At 46.7% G+C, this 14,135-nt stretch overlaps 1 non-coding gene across 1 annotated transcript; it reads left to right on the plus strand.

The window, feature by feature from the left end:
• The first annotated feature begins 2,365 nt into the window (after nt 1-2,365).
• On the plus strand, nt 2,366-2,438 carry Trnav-cac (transfer RNA valine (anticodon CAC)). The gene has a single exon. It is a non-coding gene; the product is annotated as a tRNA-Val (tRNA).
• Nucleotides 2,439-14,135: the final 11,697 nt, after the last annotated feature.

Here is a 14,135-nt window from a genome sequence, read left to right on the forward strand (position 1 = left end):
AATATTACCGTGGGACGGTTAGGGGCTGATCTCTGTGCAGCCAAAATGGAGGTGCCCGAGAACCGCTTTGCATGAGAATTCTCTGCCTTTGGAGAACGGAAGAGAGATAGAGACAGTCTCAAATTCGAAGATCGTGGGATTTCGAAATGGTCTAGCATGCTCTGAAATAGTGATACGAGGCTGGAAAATAATTATACGACAAGCCTGAGGCACAGTAATTTCTGATAGAAATTAGTTCACTCCCTCTTTGTTGAAGCCAGATCGGAATCCTAATATATACAGCAGAAAGGGATATACTTCCGAGTGACCCCAGTGGCCGATCGACACGAGGCTTGAGGGGATGCGTGGGGAGGGGGTGTGGACCCTAAATCTAAAATTGTAGCTTCGGGAATTTATTAGTTTCCGAAATAGTAATAAAAAATTATTGTTAATTTTTGTTTTACAAAGTACTTTATCGAACTGCATATACGCGGCCCTAACGAGGTTTCATCCTGCCCTCCCTCCAAATTGTCCTACGGACAGCTGGACGCGTTCCCCTTACCTCCGCGTGCCTCTGCGGCACTTAAATGGCATGCATATTTAGCTGAAATTCAAAGCCAATTTTCTCGAAAACGAAGCGCGATATTAAAGAATTGTATTCTATATTTTCGTCTTATTTCGGCCTGTAGAATCACCCCCTAGAGTATTGCCTGTCAATAAAGTAATAGGTATTCACCCTGAATGATAGGGTGGATCGCATTTTCAAGTTTCTGGTTGAAATCTCCAAACTTACGTCGCTTTACGCGCCCCCTGCACTAATCTAGCCCCAACGAATACTAATATCCAGAACAAGTTGGAAAGTGGAATGCGTAGTGTCGGAATAAGTCAACACAAATACTAAAACTTTTTTTATTAATATCTCGTAAACTAATAAATTCCCGAAGCAACAATTTTAGATTTAGGGTCTAAACACACTCCCCATCCCTCCCCGCAAATCTCGCGTCGATCGGTACTTCCATTCGGAAGTACGGCCGCAGAGAGTTTATATGCTTGTCCGTCACCTAAAACCTTTCGAACGGTAAACTCTGGGGTGACGAAACGTACGTCAGCTCGTTATGCCCGGCTGATCCAGCGAAATAAATCAGAATCTAAATTCCCAGGGAAGCAGAGCTATTAATACATAAGCACAAAGTTTGGGCTGGATAAGAATCTCGTCGCCAGAGAAGCCCCAAGCCTGCCCTGGTTTTCGAATTGGATTTGGGTTGAAGGGAATGCTTGCAGAGGCACGAAAGAGAAATCATGCTACTTAAGAATCAATCCATTACCGCGAATGGCGCAGCTTCGACGCCCTTTTAGGAATTTAAAAGGTTTTAAGGAAACCACTTCGAGTCGGTGAACGTAAAAGCTTCGTGTACGTATACCGAAGCTGCGCCGCGGGGAATGCGATTTTCCCGTCTCGGTCTTCAGGTCCCATCGACGACAAAAACGGTCGATCGATATTCCACGGAGAACAACGGCGATGTTCCCAGAAAGCTTCGGACAAAGAAGCCGGCAACGGATCCGATAGCGCAGGTCAGTTCTATTTGCGTGCGAGTTCCTTCTTTTTCCGTGAAAGTGGAACCAATGGGCCGTCGGAATTCTTTGTGTAAAACAACACCGCCAGAGGTTCGGAAAACACCTGAACATCGGTGGGTCGAGAGTTTCTCATACATAAATCGAAACTATTTCGTATGAGGTGTGCTTTGGTAGAACTCGCGATCTTCTATTCGTTATTCATAGCAAACTACTTAGGTTTACTGATTTTATAAAAAAAAATTGTTTATTTATTTCTTTTTCTGAAAATGGGCATAATCATCTGGATTAGCTAGGCATAATGAGCTGGAGCATATTTCGTGACCCGAGAGTTTAGGGTAGGTGTACCGTTTTTGGCCATGTGCATAATTATCTTATTTTTAAACTGCTCGCAGATCATTATTACGTGGGGAATTTCACGTCATAAATATTTTGTTTAGTATACCGCCAGAAATATTAGGTTTTATTTATTGCTTACACGAAAAAATATTACGTTTCTTAAGAAGTGGCCAAAACTCGTACAATAAATTAAGGTGGCCACAAATGGTGCATCTACCCTACCGTTCGAAAGTTTTTAGCCAACAGATAAACACACAAACACTTTCTGCTTTGTATATCAAGATTCTATGTGTTATATTTTGTAGATATGTTTAGCGAGATTATCGCTAGACTGTACGTGCAATATTTTTCACCCATTTCTGACATTCCCCTCCCCTATCTACGTTGCTTAAACACCGGATTACTTAATTGATTCAAGCAGATTTAGGCGAAGTCTAATCTTCTCTGACTCGCGTAGCGAACAGTGGACACCAACGTTTCCGTAGTGTAGTGGTTATCACGTGTGCTTCACACGCACAAGGTCCCCGGTTCGATCCCGGGCGGAAACATGTTCCTTTTTTTTTTGCCTTTGAAAAGTTACGCTATTTGCGAAATGTAATTTCCCTAAATACCAAAGTACTAATATTCTGTCATAAAATAAGCATAAATAGCTTTTCTGTACTTTGTATTTTAAATAAAAATTAACATAGGTACTATGCGATACTATTAAGTGTAGCTTGGAGAATGATACAGCTCCTGACCCATTTGATTTTAAATAAAAAATGGGAAGGCAGCAATATTAATACGCAGAAATACTGTACGAAGTGTTATATTATTCGACTGGTCCAGAGCCAGATGGTGAAATTATTACAGGAGTAAGAGGAAGATTAATTGGACGCTAGTACAAGGTCCACTGTCATTCAATATGAAACCAGAGGAGCATGAAAGAAAGGATGGGAATACTGTGGGAGGACACCTGTTCGAGGAATTCCTAGAGGACGGTGTTCCCGAAACGACGAGACTCCGTTTGCAAAATTCCTCGTAGGGTCGTAGGTGGCTACTCCCCCGGTGAGGACGGTCTTTGTGTTGCAAGAGAGGATGCGTTCATGGTATAAGGCCGGTGGAGTCAGGGCATGGCAGAACGGGATGTCTCAAGGTCGGTTAGGCACAAGGGCAGCTTCAGTCTAGCCTGAACTCGACCGCGCCCTTCGAGGTCGTGCCATCTCGTTCCCACACGGCCAGCATTCGTCCTTTTTCTGCTCTCTCCTGCTTTTATTAATTGCCTGTTAACTGTCCTTGCTTCCTTCCACAGCTGGCTGCCCCAATTGAAATTAATTCGAGCCCTGTCCAACTCTCGACCACTCAAAACTTCACGGATTACAGGTTCCCTCAGTGACGTTAGCATTATCTTCTGAATTCACTCGAAATTCGGAGACCCCGCGGACCATGTCCGTAACGCCCCATTAAATTGACCAGCAAAACGCTGTACACTGTTAAACGAAATAACTCCGCAACACTTCTGTCATCTACTCCTTCGATCAACCCCTATAATCCTAACCTATCATGTACCAACAGATTTTTAAATTGAAAGACCTACGAAGCCCAGCAGTCTAAGCAACCATTCATCCACCGAAGCAATCAAACTAATTTACCTAAAAATCCAGTAAGTTCCCAAGTCCCCGCAGCGATTAGCAAAAATCCCCTCTGATCGATCGCTCCATCCCTCAACGTCGCTCTAAAGTCTAAGGAAATCCCCTCGGAGCCGAAAAATCACTCGGAACCATCCACCCCTCCCGCGCGTACGTCCGTGGGAAATTGAAACTAGCCAGCTCCGGGAGTAATCTCGTTGCTCTTAATCGGCAGGACCTTGATCCGTTCGTCGTTCCCTGTCGCGCGCCAGACGATTATGAAGCGATTCCAAGCCGTCGGAGGGGGGGCTACACGCCCGTGGGCTTATCTGCCGCGGCCGGCGGGCAATTAATTGAACGACAATGGTCGCCGAGCTTCTCGCACTAATTAAGTCTGACCTCTGGGATCAGCGGCGAGCCTTCCGAGCAAGGTCGCGCGGCGATCTCATTTTTTCCACCATTTCACGGATCAGCGATGTTTCTCTACTTCGATCGATCGACTCCTCCCCGCTATACATAACCCCGGTCCCCGGCCGAGGCGCAGGAATCCTTAACGACAAAGAGACCTTACCCGCCACTTTGCCTGCCGTTCGAGCCACGGACTTGGCGTTGCCCAAGGTCGGCGAATTTAAAGATCCATGAATAGACCCCCGAAGTGTTTCAAAGAGACTGGACGCGCAAATAGGATAAATAAGCCGCTGCCTCCCGAAAATAAACCCCTCTCTTTAAAGTAAATAAACTTTGTCTTCCTGTTGTCCGGGATCCCCCCGAGCACAGCTGTGCAGGCGTAGCGCTTGTCCATGCCGCTCGAGTACTCGTTAAAAATGAATGCCCGCAGGACGAGGAGAAGGAACTCGCGCCGAGAGGAAGCAACGTCAGAGCGCGAACTTCGTGCTGGTATTTCCGCCAGTCTCGGAAGGCGCGCTGGACTATCGGTGTTCTGGGACTCGACCAGAGACTTCCTAGGAACGGCCAGGAGCCGGTTAGTCGCGAAGGGCAACGCTTGCTTCGTTTCACTGGCTCCGCGACAGAGCGGACGGGGGCACGTGAAAAGCATCGTTAATTAAACCGCGACGCTATCTAGCTTTCCCGATCTCGCCTCGTGACCGCGTGAATCGGGTCTAATTGTAAGTGCCCACCCTTTCGCAGCTGCTATCAAGGCCACGACCTCCAGCTTCGTATAGAGAGCGATGCACGCACTATTAGGCACACGCCATGCACGTGCATGCGTACGTGCAGCCTAATCTGTGGGATGCATCGCCGTGCCAGGGCTGGCTCGCGGCAGCCATGCGCCACCAACTAGCGTGGCGCATCTGCGGGCAGCAGAAATTTGCACAGAGATTTTGATTTTAGTGACAGTGATGGAGGAGGAATTTGCGAGGCATTAAATTCGTCGGGAGCTGGAAGAGAACGTACTGAGGTGGAGTGGTGTAGACTGCTACCCTGTTCGAGTCAGACATCCTAACGACTTTAAAACGATCGGTGAAGAGGTCTATCACTGCAAGGTGTCACACTCGCACCCGAGACACTTCATGGAAGTTAACTGAAAGGGCCCTCCTCGACGTATGAGTTTCTGCAAAAAAGTGGGGTCCGAAAGAGGTGGGAAAATATTTCAGCAACGCTACGTGATTTGAACCTGAAAAGTGTCCCTGAAAACTGGCAAATTTTATATAACGACACTCTCATTTAACGTCGCCAAAGTGTCTCCGATGATTGGTCAGCCAAACATCCCCTCGCAATCCACCAGCAAGAAATGATCCCCAAAAATGTAACCTCTGACTATCCTCCCAATAGGGGTGTCCGATTCCGATTGGATTCTTCAGAAAATCGATTCTTTTGGTTAAAAGATCGATCTTTTGAATCGATTCTTTGGTTCAGATTTTTTTTTTACTCTTATAATTCGATTTTGATTCGATTCTTTGAGGCGAATCGAACACCCCTACCTCCCTGCCCCCGTCTCGTCCTCGCAGAAGACGCCGCCGTAAAAATTCCGCCCCTGGAGCGTCGGCCGGGAGAGGGTCCCGAGGGTGAAGAGGCGGCCGATCCCCGGCGAGTTTCAGGCTGCGAGTAAGCCTGGAACGGGGGCCGGAGAAAAAAAGGGCCCGACCGCGGTAGTAGTGGGCAGCAGAGAGGCGAAGGGCCGGCAGCGAAAGGGGAGACAAAGAGCCGAGAAAGAGGGAGTCGCGTTTCTCAGCGCGGACTGGCACCGGGTACGCTCGCTCCGCTGCTGACGGGGTGAACGTACGACGGTAGACGCAAAAATCCCTCCAAGGTCGGTGCATCCCTATCGGTACCCCGTGCGTTCGTCTGTCCGTCTGTCCGTGCCACGGTTGACCGTCCCTCGACCCGCCCCCTCGGCCCCCACTCCCGTCGACCGTCCACAGTTATCCCTTCCAATTGGCCAAAATCGCCGGCTCGATTCAGGGATGTGCGACCTGCACCTCTTCACCGAGGACGCGTCCGAGGCACGAAAAAATAGAATGCAAAAATCCATTGCTCCCTTTGTCGCCGGAGACTATGGGACATCTCGCTTGACCCTGTCCCCTCGAGTACCGGGTGTGTAAATATACGCTTGCGCGAGGAGATTGGATAGATCGCCGAGGGATTCTGCTCGGGCGTAGCGTTAAGGGGGTATTCTACCCAAAAATTCTATTTTTTTTTGTTTCATTTTCTAATATTTTTTAGGGTTTCAAAAATATGTCTCTAAAACATTAAGGTGAAATTCGAAAAACTCCCAGAGTTATAGGGGCTTAAGAGGCTATGACTGCCAGCAGAGAAGAGAGAGCTGCCCAACGTGATTTTTTTGAAGCTCAGGAAGGTCTCCTCTACGGTCCTGGTATACCAGATTAGGGATAAGTTGTATAAATTAGTTGTTATCTACCGCAACTTCAGTCGCATAGGTCGTACTGCATGAAAAACTTTAAACGCGTTCTTCTCGAAACAATTTTTTTAGATCGGGCGCACATTTTTCTCAAAAACTACTGGACCGATTCAGCTAAAATTTGACACACATTCAAAGTGAACGTGTACCTATAGCCGGAGCTAGAATTATATCAATAGTTTTAATACAACCTTCCCCACATCTTGTTTTAGCTCAAGAAAAGTCGAAAAAATCGAATATAAATTTTTAAACAGCTGCGATTTCGGTAACAATGTCCGGACTTGGTTACATCTAGTTCGGGCGATAACTACACTCATATAGATTAAAAACATCTTTGGTACTTTTGTTTCAGATCACTAGGACGGCCGCAATTCGTGCGCCCGATGGGGTCGGTTTTCGATGACATGACCTGTGCTTCGGCGTGTAACTTCTACAAATTTCAATATAATGCATTCCAAAAATTTGTGTCGATAGTTCAAACACTAGTAAATATGTGTGCAAAACCCCTGCCCTGTAGGTGCGATAGGTTTTCCAGAATTAATTTCCAAATATCACCTTCAAAAACGAGTGTCTAGACTAGAATACCCCCTTAAAACGGATACCATTAGGAGCGTCGAATAAAAAGATACCTGCGCACCTCTCGTATCGCCTGAGCACTCACTGCTATCAGACCTGCACCCTTGTTCTATTTCCGAACGAGTGGCTTTCTCGCACCCAGGGTGTCGGTCGCTTCAGACGGCGTTGCTGGGATGTCGAAATGCACGAGGATGCGCGCGGTCTGAATGGGTGAGCTCGCTCGCGTGATCTCGGATGAATGGTCGGGGAAAGGGACAGAGTCGTTGAAGGTGTTCGATGACTAGCCGCGCTCGTAAATCGTGGATGAAGACGCGAGGCGACGGCGGAACGCGAATTTATTTGTTTATGTATTTGCACTTGGCCGCGAGAATTCAAAACCACCGACGAGAAAGTCTCGTCCTCCCTTGCGGGGAAGCACGAAGGATGGATAAAAGGAGGTGGGAAAAGGGAAGAAGAGGCCGGGCGACCTGTGCACCCCGCCGCCAGTAATTTGCGGTTCGCCGGGGCACGTGGCTAGGCGTAGCGCGGTAAATTAAAATTTCCCGTCGCGGCGAACGATAGGGGAGAGCGGGGACAAAGGTAACATTTTTCACATTTGGCCTAGCCTACAATTACCTTTTGTATGTTTCTTGGTCCATCTAAAAAAAGATATTTATAAGCAAACTTATAAGCCGTGTAGGCGACGTATTTTCTTTTAAATTAAATGCAATGTTCACTAGAAACTACTAACTGTACAATTAAAAAATGTACTTGTGGCCATATATCTTTTATTAAATGTGCATGGTGTCGTGAATTTTATTGTTTCATTTGTTTTTACGATAAATGTCATATTTTAGAATGTAAAAAATAGTGCTTTATCTTTTGAGGAATAAAACAATACAAAATACATTTATAGAAAAAAAATGATCCCAGTGAGAATCGAACCGGTGAAAGTTCCGGTACAAGACCTGCCCTTTAACGCATAAATATCTTTTTTTATTAATATTTCGGAAACTCTGGGGTAGTGGACCCAACATGTGAGACATTAATTGATTTACTACACCTACACTGCAATATATATGAGATTCATCAAAATCCGTGTCCCAGATTTCGCGGCCTCCCCTTCTTAGTTCCGAAGAGGAACGAGCTCCGATACGTTCTTCAGGTACTCGCTTGCTTATTTAGCTCCGGATCACGCGACACCATTGCCGCGTACAGTAGGCAACCGCGCCATCGCGTCGATTCCCAGAGACCGCGTCCAGCCGGCTAACGAGCGACGCTCCCTCTGGTTGCCTGACAATAAAAATAATTCGGCGATGAACGAGGGTAGACGGGTGTTTAGGAGAGGCCGGCCGTAAGATATTTTTATTGGACGTCTGCAGTCTGGATGCAGAGGCGGCCGTTCACCCGTTGCACTCATTGCTCCCGCGGCCAATACGCACGGGATCCTTGCACCCGATCCCTCTTCGACGGCAGCGCGGTGCTCCATCTTCTTCGGCGATTTTCTGCACGCCCTCGCCGGCCGGGCCTTCCTCGCGTGACTCCGGAGCTGCCACTTCCCGGCGACCGAAATACACGACCCGGCAAAAACAGCCGTCTCGGGCGCGAGAACTTCGGATCCTCTGTTGGAGTTCTCGGTAAACACTTGGCGGTGAAAGTGGACGGAGGCGCGCATCTGCGGGCCGCTCGAGGTGCAGCGCGGTGGCTCGGCGAGGGGGATAGGTCGCAGCAGACGGAAGAAGGGTGGATGATTGCCAGCGGATCGCGCGCTGTCGAACGGTAACACCCGCCGAGTCCTCAGACGCCACCGCTGAGTCAGCCGGTACATAAATTCACTGACACCCAGCGCGTATCGAGCCGAATCCCCCATCGGGGCGCTATTAATCTTGCCGCACGTGCACGCCGAAATGCCTCCGCGACGCGACGCCCGGGATTTCGCGCTAAATATTATCGCTGGCTGCCGCGAGCCACTCAATTAATGGCCCGCGTTTCTCTACCGTCCGAGGAGGAGTTTGATAGACTCCGAACGAAATCCTGAGCCGGGCCTCTCCTAGCCGCCAGACACCAGCTGCGCCGAGTTCAGCCGCGAAGCAAAGTTCCTTGCACCCTGCCGGCTCTCAATGTCAAGCCGGAGGCAGCTCGAAAGAGGATGCAGGCGATGCAGTTTACGCGACCACTCAATGGCACTCCGCTGCACGGAGGCGCACCGGCAACCCCTCGTTTACGGTACTCGTTCGCCACTATTTCTGGCGAGTCAACACATCTAGATGAATCGCACGCGTCTCGGACTCCCCTGTATTTCCATCCGCGGCCGGTGTTATTTCAAATTTCCGCGGCGAGTTTGCTTAAACGTTTCGCGGACGGCGCGCTGCAAATTTATACCTTTCGCTGGTCCCTTCCCAGAAACCCGCGCCCACGCTATTTTTTTTTTTTTTTAAGAACTGCGAGCTCTAAACGCACCCACCGCGAAGGACGGTGCGCACGCTCGAAGTAGCCTCTCGATAGAGTGTACGGTTCCTGTTAGACCGACGGGGAATTTAACAAGAAGGGTAAATCGGGGTTCCGATCTCGCCGTTCCAAAGAATGCGCAGTCACATTGATTCATCCGCCGTGAGATGCAAGATTATTGGTGTTACGTGGTATGAGAATTGAAGGTGGCATAAATGCGCGAGACTAGTAGCGAATTTTCTTAAAGAACTTGTATTGCGGGAGCTGGCAAGTCGCACGAGGAAATGCTTGTTAGTTACTTTAATTGTAGGTATTATTACTTGTTCGTGGAAAATTCAAGGGGTCGGGCTTTGAACGGTCTGAGAAGCTTCTGTTAAATCCTTAGTGCTAATTAACTCTAGCGTTATTGTGCCGCTAGAGCAGCTCGCCAGCTTCCTCGTCACTCGGAATCCTCTAATTACGAAGACACTCTGCGGAGATGTCTCGAGGAAATTCTTTTCGACAGGTTTCCCAGCAACTAGCTACTGTTTCCGTCGACGTTTTCGCTGCCAGTGTGATTCGCTAGAGAACGGGAGCTGGGAGCGTTGCGTATGGAAGCTGCTTTAGGATTCCTGTCGAGAATTCGCGCTGAGTAATCTGGACGCGTTTTATGATTCGAAGATCGCAAGGTGGGCGTTGGAAATGGTTGTCCCTTGAATGACAGGGTAGAGATACCGTTGGAGTGTGTTGTTTAGAAAATCTTGGGGTCTTCTATAGCGGACCATGGAAAAGCACGATGGAAAAATGCACCCACCAGTGGTGACCACTGCTAAAAATATCAAGGGGCACGAGTCAGCTCGAGAGCACGCGTGAATCATCTTGATCGAATGCGAGCGGTTCCACGAGCAAGGCCAAGGTCGGAAGTAAATATCGATAGCTAAATTAATGTCCCCTTGTGCCTCGACGCCCACGCGGATTGTTATAAAAAAAAGTCTCGCGCTTGCAACTACACGTGAAGCGTCTAAAATAGAAGCAGAGCTACCCCCTTGCTTATGATAGGGAGGCTGGGATTGTGGAATTTAATCTGGAGCTATGTCTTTCGTTGCACTTTTAACGCTTGGATGATGACACAAATTCTTAAGGGGTCAGTCCACTGGGACGGTTTGGAAGATTAAGCTCTTTTTAAAGGTATTTTTCTCCGTAGATAGAACATATAATGCAACAAATCTTTTTGTTATTTATTAAATCTACTCTTATATTGTACAAAACAAATTTAAAAGAATTATTTTTAATTTGTTTTAAAACTTTAAACGCGATTATCTCAAAACGACATTTTCTCAACTGGTGCAAAAACTGTTCGACCAATCAGTCTGAAATTTTTACAAGCTATTCAGCACATCAGTGGCTATGGCCGGGACTAGGATTATAATTACTGATAAAATATTAACAAAATGGTGGACGTTTGAAGTTTAAGTGTCGAGATACGTTGAATTTTTCAAGCATTTTGCCTTGTGAAAAGTATGAAATGGTTAATCAAAAAAGGTTTCCGTAGTCCCAAGCATAGCCACTGATGTGCTGAATAAAGTGTAAAAATTTCAGACTGATCGGTCAAATAGTTTTTTTGCAATTACCTGGAGCAGTTGAAAAAATGTCGTTTTGAGATAATCGCGTTTAAAGTTTTAAAACAAATTGAGAAAACAATCTTTTTAAATTTTTTGTATAATATAAGAGTAGATTGATAAATACCAAAAAGATTTATTGCATTACATGTTGTATCTGCGGAGAAAAAAAATCTTTAAAAAGAGCTTAATTTTCCAAACCGTGGACTGACCCTTTAACTTTGATTCAAATGCGAAGACTGAATAAATTCGGTTAAATTTTGGAGAATTTAGAGCGGCCATAGTGATCACAGCGTTCGCATAGTTTCTATTTGTTTCCCGTTGTTTATAATCCTTTATACGTCTACCAAAAATTTCTACAACCCAATGCACGAGGTGCACTCGACGAGAACCTGAGCTAAGGCACAGCTCCAATATTCCACCATCTTATTATACGATCAGCACCCCCGCAATTTCACGTACCTTCTCTCACCCTTGAAAGCAAGACGCTCCCCTGACCTTAAACTCCGCCCCCAGTAGCATGCCCTTGGCACGTGCTCGGCATTACCATGCAACGCGTTGCATCCCCTCGAAACGGCATCTGCATCCCCGTGGCGTCTACGTTCACCCGTTAAAATGATAAATTGAAAATCGCGAGCGTACCTCGAATAAGACCGTGGAAAGCAAGTGGTCGTGCCTCTTTAATTTACACGTGAAACGAGATCGCGCGAGTTGGATGAAAATAACGTTCCACGAAAGTGTATCATTAATTGAAAACGAAAAGGTATATAGTCCTCCGTTTCTATCTTCCCCGTGGCTCGCGGACTGGTATTTTGGATATATTCGCATGTTTTATATACTTAATATGTAAAAACTAGGGAATGTCAGAAAACAGCTTCGCCGAGAAAATTAAGTTCAATACTTTAGTCCACCAGTAAAGAAATAAGGATCAATGAATTTAATTTTCTTAAATAATTTCTTGTTCTACCTTGACGACAGAAGCTTATGCTTAGGGAAATAGTGGGGAGATTTTCGTGCGAATGAAGAGCATAGTATGTTCCAATGCAGATTGAATATTTCCTGCTTTTAATTAGCACACCAAATTGCGATGATAATTTCAACTTTATAACACTTTATGATCTGACAGTTCTGCAGTCCCAGTTGCCAGCAACAAAATGTGCTGTAAATCGCAAAATCACGAAAACTGGACATTCCCAGCTTCTCCCCTTACCCTTCAAGTATAGTAAATCTTATATATAAATCTAAAGTATAGAAACGTCAAATAACGCGAGGCTCAGAAGTGTCTCACGTGGCGAGGTCCTCATTGGAACTTCACTGCGTCCGATTACAGAATCGAAGTTGCCTCGTAAATGGACAATGTGCAAATCCATTAGCAAGTGAAGAAGGATGTTTACTGGATCGTCACAATTATCGGTTTCCATTAATAGCTTCTTCTCGAAGATTCCATAGTAAAATCTGGGTTGTTTAATTATAAAGGGCGTATTTCTGTCGACGTGCAATATCGCTAATGTTAGCGAGACAGTATAAATACGATGCGAGAAGGTCTTCGTTAGGGAATACAGCGCTTGGAATTTATATCCCGCTGGATTAAGCGGCTACGTCAAAGGAATTGTTATTCAGAAATCGTAGCGAACGGTATCGCGCACCTCGCTTTATCGAACAAACGAAAGAATACCGTGAGAAATATACGATTCCCTCTCCCGCTGAAGCGAGCACAATCACGGACAGAAGGAACTCGGTTGTGCGCGTAATTGCAAATCTAAAACGTGTCGCGGAAAGTTGCACGGCTGGGGACCTGCATCTGCATAAGCAAATGCACATAAATTAACAGTGATTCTGATATTGACAAAATCAACACGCGCAGGGATCTGCGAGCCTTGAACTCGATACCATTTACTGTAACGTCAAAAAAAAAGTCACCCAGTCGTAACCGAACCAAGTAAACCAAGTTACAGTGAATATCGATTGAGCAACACACACCGATATGCAGAACAATCCTTAACGCGTACGTAAATAAAAGGTTCCCTTCGTGAAACTTCTTCCAGAAAACAACGCCAGGCTCGCAAATCCAATCGATCATTCCGCATTCCCGTTATTGGCGTCAACGGATCGATCGCGTTCCCATAATAGAACGGAGGAGGTAAATCATTCCAAGAGTGGCAGAACTCTAATAAACGAACGGAATTTTACCACCCCTTGTCCTCGATAAAGCCAAGGGAAACACGAGCGAGAGTTCGAACGAAAAATGGAACCCTAACGATTTTAACTTCAACTTGTCAAATTCTATTCTCGGGGTCCTTTTCCCTCCGTACGTCGCTTCGAAGCTTCGTCCGATCGAAAAAAATTCACACCCCCACAGAAACACACTACGTCCTCAAGATTCTACAAAATCTGTTTTGTTTGTTTCTATTTATTTTACATTTTATTTTGTTATTTTATATTTTTATTATATTTACTTTATCTTTGTACTAATTTGCTCTATACTTTGTATCTAAAGGGTTCTCCCGTTAATTTAATAATAATAATATTCGCAATTCCAAATAAATATTCCCCGAAACACCTCCGTTCGAATAACGATCCCTACCCTCGAAGCATTCCAAATGCCCCACGAAGCATCAATCACCAAATAATCTGCCTATCTGCGCGGAGAAGCGTGTCACGCTCGAGGACCTTGTTGCGCCATTCGGTGTTTCCCCGCGAATCCCGTGACCGGCCCACAGCAAGACACCCCGCCGTCTATCCTCCACCGCATACCGAGAACCCGCGAGCGCCCCGATCCGGCAACGATTATACCGCGCGTCAGACGCGCCAAGAAATCGAATGTCCATCGATTAATCGCGAAACCCCTGGCACGGAATCGTCGGCGGTGCCACGAGCGGCGCGGGTCGGCCAGATCGATAGGTGTTCCGCTTGATGGAACGGAGGAGGTAAATCACTCAGATGACCTCCGATCAAACAACGCCAGCGAAACGGTCGCGGTGACCCTCGTCGGTCGGCTCTCACCTCGTTCGAGGACAGATCGATGCCGCGGGCAGTGTCAATGTCAGTCCCAGGGCGGAGATGCAAGGGGGGTTGCACCGCCATTGCGTCACCCTGACGTCAGAGCAACCCTCTACGCCGCTTCGCCGGCCACCCCCTGTCTCTCTCGCGCCCTCG

The sequence above is a fragment of the Andrena cerasifolii genome, chromosome 6 (assembly GCF_050908995.1).
Source record: "Andrena cerasifolii isolate SP2316 chromosome 6, iyAndCera1_principal, whole genome shotgun sequence".
Taxonomy (NCBI): domain Eukaryota; kingdom Metazoa; phylum Arthropoda; class Insecta; order Hymenoptera; family Andrenidae; genus Andrena; species Andrena cerasifolii.